Below are 7146 nucleotides of genomic sequence, written 5' to 3' on the forward strand. Positions count from 1 at the left end.
CCCACCCCCTGAGCCAGAGGGGCTGGCACCGGGGTGTCCTGCACCTGCAGGATGTGACCGAGGAGAGCAGCCAGTGAGCGAGCGTCATCGGAGCCCAGCAGCCCGTAGGCAGCCGTCGAAGCCGTGAAGCTCCTGAAAGCAGGAACTGCAGCCCAGAAACAGCTGTTTTGCAAAAACCTTACCACCCAGCAAGCCCGGGTCAGAGGCTCAGAGGCCAAGCGGTGACCTCTGCACAGCCGCCAGGGGACAAGCCTCGTTCGGCCTCATGTTTTGGGGGACAGGAGTTTGAATTTTGCTTTTCAGGTGAGTCCCAGCAGATTTGAGGACAAGAGAGGGCAGCTGCGTCCCCTGCACCCTGGCCTGAAAGCACAGCAGGGCCACGCTCTCAGACTGGGGGCATCACCTGGGGCCTCGGTGTTCAAGTCGGCTTCCCGGGCCCTGCCCCTGGGGTCTCGGAGGGGCCTGGGGTTCGGCCTTTCGCCAGCATCCCCAGGGGAGGCCCGGGCAACGCAGGAGGCCGGTCCTCCCTGGACCACTGCTCAGCCCCTAAGAATCTGGAACTGACTCCAAAGAGGAAAGGGTCACCCCGAGTCCAGAACTCTGCCCGGGGGTCCTAATAATGGTGAGCCCCTCCTCACGGCCCAGCCCCACACACCTCCAGCCACCACTCGCCTGCCACCTTAAGGGGCAGTGATAAGGATGGAGGATCTGGAGTTTGATCGGCCTCTCCCCTCCCCTCCCCTCCCCCCCCCCCCCACCTGGGCTGCTTACCAGCAACTGTGTCCAGTAGGCAGGTATGGAAAGGCTGCCTGTGACAGCCCCTCCCTGTGGGACCTGGGGACCCCGGGCACCACGGAGCTCAGGCTATGGCCTTGCAGATACCACACCGCCCGGACGCCTGCCAGGTGCCGGGGGCCCATCCCTAAGAGCCGATGTGCATTTTCCCAGGCTCAGCGCTGGCTTCCCCGGTCCGGTGTGAGCCAGCCCACCCCCCACCCCCACCCCCACCTCCACAGCTTCTGCCCGCCCCTGAGGGTGGCAGCTCAGCTCGGGGGCCTGGCCTGGCGCATCGTGGCCATTTGTTGCCCAGAGGGGTGGGATGAGGGGAGCTTAAGGGCCAGGTTTGGGAATCAGAGAACCATGGCCCTGAGCCAGAACCCCAGCCTCAGTGTCTTCCTTTGCCCAGTGGGATGTCGGTGCTCACATCAACGAGTGAGGGCGGGGATTCTGTAATAACAAGGCGGTGCCGGGAGAGTGCGTAGCCCCTGATGCCCGACTCCTGGCAGCACAGGGTAGTTCCCAGCACTTGTCCTCTCGGACTTTAAACGCCACCGTCCCTGGTGACGAGCGAGAGATCAGTCACCATCTGGTCGATGCCTGACACGCCGTCAGTGACCACATGCACCTGTGGAAGCACCTGGGCGAGCACCCGCTGTCGAAAGCAGGTGATGGCACGAGGAGCATCTCTTCCTCCCTCCCTCCCTCCCTCCCTCCCTCCCTCCCTCCCTCACTCCCTCCCTTCCTTTTCTTTCTTTTTAATATACCATATTTTCCGGCATATAAGACGACTGGGCGTATAGATTTTCCTGGGTTAAAAAGTCGTCTTATACGCCGGAAAATACGGTATTTTTATTGATTTCAGAGAGGAAGGGAGAGAGAAATAGAAACAGAAATGATCGGCTGCCTCCTGCACGCCCCACACTGGGGATGGAGCCCACAACCCGAGCATGTGCCCTGACTGGGAATCAAACCGTGACCTCCTGGTTCATAGGTCGACGCTCAACCACTGAGCCACGCCGGCCCGGCGAGCATCACGCTTTCAAAGGCCCAGGACACCCACCAGCCGAGGTTCAGAGCCGGAGCCCGGTGCCCAGCGGCTCCGTCCACTCGAAGGGACAGGGCTGACTCCCGCCCCGGGAGCAGGCGCCCGCACAATGGGCCTCTTTCACGGGCGGCGAGCCCAGGGCCACAAGAACGCCTTGTCTGGCGGGCAAGCTCAGTTCCTGCTCAGCTGGAGCCGCTTGGCAAACTCGGAGCCCAGGGCTCCCGGCCGGGCCAGCTCCGGTGCCAGCCCACGCCTCCCCTGCCCGGCTCCCTTCGTCCCCGCCACCGGGAGGCAGCTCTGGAGCCCACGGGGCAGCGAGCGCACCCAGGCGGGCCTGTCCGCTTGCCCTCCAGACGCGTGCCGGCGGCCTGGGTCCCCGTGCCCACTTGGTGGGTCACGCCAGAGTGGGAGGTGCCAGGTTGGTGACCGGCTGGTGAGGAAGGAGGAAGGAAGTTGAGGGCAGGGAGAGAGGCAGAGGCTAGGAGCCGCGTCCAGTGAATTTACCCGCGAGCCTGTGCCGCCCAGGTCGGCATGTGCTGGCGTGTCCATGTCACGGCAGGACCACCTATGAACGCATAAGCCTGTGACAGCCCGAGTGCCCACCGACAGTGGGGTGGCTGAGCAAATGGGTCTTTCTTCACAGCGTGTCCACGGCAACGAGAATGCACACGCACCACCACCCACAGCCACACGGATGAGCATCACAAACCAGGTCGGGCACCGGAGCCAGACTCGAAATAATTCACCTTTGATTCTCCGTCCTGTACGGAAATAGGGAGTCTCTATGGTTACAGGGCAGCAGCGTGTCTACCCAAAGGGGGACGGGAAGGGGGTGCTGGGGAGAGGGATGTTAGGGGGGCAGATACCGCTCTCTTTCTCTCTCTGGGCGCTGGTCACGGGGGTTGTGCAAGTTCATACATTGATCACTCCTGACGCCGCGCTTTCCCGGGTGCGTGCTGCTCTCTGTGTGAATGTGTCAGCCGCCCGCTCCTGTGTGCGGTCCATCTCCCTGGCGACCGGTGCTGCTGAGCATCTCTCACGTGCTTCCTGGCCATCTGTGTATCTTCTTTGGCGACGCCGCCCATAGAGACCGGGACCATTTTGAAATTCTGGGATCGAGTTGGAGCAGTTCATTCTATGTTCTAGATAGAGGTCCTTCTCAGATCTGCGGTTTGCAAAGCCGTTCTCCCCTTCTGTGGTTACCTCCTCCTTCCACTCCTTTGAACGTGGGCATGCCTCCAAGATGATGGGACTTTCAGAATCACAGCCCCCCAGGCTCCCGAAGCCACGCCAAGAAGCTCAGCGTGCGAGGAGGCCGTGGGTGTTTCCCGGGTAGCAGTGGTTCAGGCCAAGCCGAGCATTTCTGTGGCCTCTGGGGTCATGGGTGTGGACCTGGGCTCTCTGGCCCAGGGTTCGATGCTGCATGGCCCCCTCGTGGCTGAGGGAACGTGGGCCAGTCGGCCGGCCTCTCTGAGCCCCAGTGTGCTCCTCGGTGAAAAGTGGGCGCTACTGCAAGGGGAACAGCGAACAGAAAACCCAGAATGTTTTTATTATTATTATTATTATTAATTTCAGAGAGAAAGGGAGAGGGAGAGATAGAAACATCAATGATCAGAGAGAATCATTGATGGGCTGCCTCCTGCACACCCCACACTGGGGGGTCGAGCCCACAACCTGAGCACGTGCCCTTGACTGCAATCGAACCCGGGGCTCTTCAGTCCACAGGCCGACGTGCTATCCACTGAGCCACACCAGCTGGGGCTAACCTGGAACGTTTGAGAAGAGACCCTCCCGTGGGCTGTCTGACTACGTGCACCTTTTACTTTGATGACTGTTTTAAATAATAAAGTGGAAGAGCCATACCTGGTATCAGTTAGGGGCTCCAGACATGGCAGTCCCTCCCTGCTGTTCATGCCAGAGCCTGGCCGGGCCCCTCGGCCTCCACCTCCAGAGGGTCCTCGGTGGCTCGCAGCAGCCACACGTGGCGGGGGAGCGCAGCCCGCCTCCTCCAGGGCAGTGAGGAGGGTCAAGGCTGCGTGTCGCTGCTCTTGCTTTCTATTTTTATTAAAAAGGAGACACACGGACACGTTCCCAGCTTCTTGGGCCAATAAGAACCTTACCAACAACTGAAACCAAAGAAAGTGTATGTTTCTCTGCTTTCGAGAGGAAACAGCCCTGGGGCCCAGCAAGAGTTTCTCAGTCTTTCCCGAGGGACCCAGCACCCCAGCCCCCAGAGGGAGCCCAGCTGCGCTTCCCGGGGAACCTTGGGGCCTGGACTGCCCCGGGGTCCACCAGGGAGGTGACTCCCACAGCCAGTGTGCGCCCCCGCCCAGGTGGCAAAGGGGCCTGGAGGGAGGGGCAGGTGGTCTCAGACCCTGGCGGCTGTGGGTCTGGTGGTTCTGAAGCCGGGCTCCCCTTCACAGACGGGCTTACGGGGGAGTCAGGGCCACACAGCCGAAGGCCGAGCTGTGAGTGAAAATAAAAGCGAAACTCCAGCGGAGGTTCCTCGCGGTGCCCCTGGGGCCCTGCCGGGAAGTCCCTCCCTGCGTGAGTCAGGCCGGGCAAGGCTGGCAGCTGCTAGGCGGCACCGGGCCCAGAGACGCCCCCCCGAGGCCCAGACATACCCGGCTGGGCCAGGTGCCCGCGCCCCAGCACCCAGGATGCCCTCGAGGCAGGAGGTTCTTGGGGAGCCCCCCTGCTCCCCTGCCAACCAAGCCATTCACCTCTGTCCAATCTCTGCGTCTTGTTTAGCCCGGCCCCCAAGGTCCTGAGTCAGCGGTGGGTTGTGGGGCGGGGGGGAGGCCAGGAACCTGCACTTGTAGCGCCTCCACCAGGAGGCTCGGGGTGGGCAGTCCCGGACTGGCCTTCGGAAAGTAACCTTTTTGGGTTTCAATTGTGTGGGGTTTTTTTAAAGTCAGAACAACATGTGGGCCCGGCTGGTGTGGCTCAGTGGTTGAGCGTTGATCTATGAACCAGGAGGTTATGGTTCGATTCCCCGTCAAGGCACATGCCCGGGTTTCAGGCTGGATCCCTAGTGTGGGGCGTGCAGGAGGCAGCCGATCCGTGAGTCTCTCTCATCATTGATGCTTCTTTCTATCTCTCTCCCTCTCCCTTCCTCTCTGAAATCAACAAAAACATATTTAAAAGACCAACAACAACGTGTGGATGTTAAAGCAAAAAGGACGCTGAGGGCAAGCAGCCTGGGTCGTGGCCTGGTCATTGCCGCTGACTCCCATCCGGTCGGTGCCTCTGTTCCCGGAGCCTGGCTGCCTAAGGCGCATTCACTGCGCCCTCACTGTGGGCCAGGCCCAGGGACACGGAGGGTAACAAACACCTCCCGTGCCCGTGTGGCCCCTCAGAGTCGAGTCAGCAAAGCCCATGCCCACGATACTTAAATAGAGCCGTTTCCGGGAGGCGGGTTAGTCTAAATGGTAGTAAGCCTCCTGGCAATACATAAGAGACACAACAAATATTAATTCGCTGACCAAAATCCCAGCTCCTGGGGAATTTTTCCCAAGAAAAGGAAAAGATGTATACTCTGCTGTTATTTTAGAAATACATGTGACTAGTTAATTATGGTCCATCCACCCAATAAATTATATGTAGCCACACACACACACACACACACACACACACACACACAACCGGAACTACAGAACACACAAATGTGCTTAATATATTGTATTTTAGGGCCTAACCTAACCACCACCATCAGGGGACTGATGTTTAAGACTGAGGTGCATCGTGGCAATGAAATGCTAACAGTTGTCACAAAGTAGAAATTGGGAAGTCTCCAAGTGACAAAAGAGAAAGATTTCTATTACGGACACGGTTTATACATGGAAAAATTCTACAAGGATTTGAGCCCTAGCTGGTTTGGGTCGGTGGGTAGAACATCGGCCTGCAGGCTGAAGGGTCCTGGGTTTGATTCTGGTCCAGGGCACATGCCCAGGTTGCAGGCCCTATCCCCAGCAGGAGGCATGCAGGAGGCAGCCGATCAAGGATTCTCTCTCATTGTTGATGTTTCGATCTCTCTCTCCCTCTCCTTTCCTCTCTGGGATCAATAAAAAAATATATTTTGAAAAAATTTAGAAGGATTTGAGTGCCATAGTTCTGAGGCCAGAACTATACAGCTGTGCTTTTTAATTGTGATATCTATATAGATTGTGTAATAAATGTATATATGATACCATATATAATATAAAATAGAATATGCGTCATCTATTTACAGTTTATAGGACATACTTCATATAAAATATATAAACGTGGTGACGAGTCTTGGCATCGGCACTTGGGAAAGCCGTGGTGATGCTTAGTAAGTTGGAAGCTGCATCGCCTGCCTATTCCTAGCCCCGCGCCCCTGCGCACACGGAGAGTCTCCTACCTGGGCACAGGGAGGCATGGAGAAGAATAGCCCTGCAGAGGCACTTGTAAAAGGTGGAAATACGGGCCCGGCCGGCATGGCTCGGTGGTTGAGCGGTGACCTATGAACCAGGAGGTCACAGTTCGATTCCCGGTCAAGGGCACATGCCAGGGTTGCCGGCTTGATCGCTAGTGTGGGGCGTGCAGGAGGCAGCCGATCCATGATTCTCTCTCATCGTTGATGTTTCTAGCTCTCTCTCCCTCTCCCTTCCTCTCTGAAATCAATAAAAATATTACATATATTTTAAAGATGGAAATACTGGACTAAAGGCAGAGGCCACCCCCGAGGCAGGAACGGAACAGCCGCGTTCCCTTCCACAGGGGAAGGCTCTACAGGCTGATGGGTTCCTGGGCCGCGTTAGCCAGGTTTCCAGGGCACGGCTGCGCCCTGGGCGGGCTGTGCTGGTGCCTAAGGCCATGCCACTCCCGTGGAGCTCGCCCTCTGGTGAGGGGCGGAGGGAACGAGATGGAGGGACAGGACCCCATGGGTTTCACCCACTGGAGGTGAGAGCCGTGAATCACTAAGCGGATGGGCCTGGGCTACGTGAGCCAAGGGTGTTGGGCCAAAAAGACAGATGCAGAAGGAGTGAGACAAAATGAAACCGTGCATAGGAAGTGTTTTCAAAGCTACAAAGTTCTGGGTGCTGTTTATGGGGACGCAGGGATGACGAATTCCAAACTCAGCCTGGTGGGTCCCTAGGAGGTGGGAGGGGGTGATGGGCATGGGAGGTGACACAGGGCTTTCTGTCCTCCTCTTCCTCCCAGAAAGAAGGGAGGGAAGAAAGCGAGGGAGAGAGGGAGGAAGAAGGAAGGAAGGACAAGATCAGGAGCAAGCATGGCTAACCATCAGCGGTGACTGAGTGCGTGGGAATTGGAACGAGCTGGCCCTGGAGGGGCGG

The sequence above is a fragment of the Cnephaeus nilssonii genome (genome assembly GCF_951640355.1).
Source record: "Cnephaeus nilssonii genome assembly, chromosome: 18".
NCBI classification, from domain to species: Eukaryota; Metazoa; Chordata; class Mammalia; order Chiroptera; family Vespertilionidae; genus Cnephaeus; species Cnephaeus nilssonii.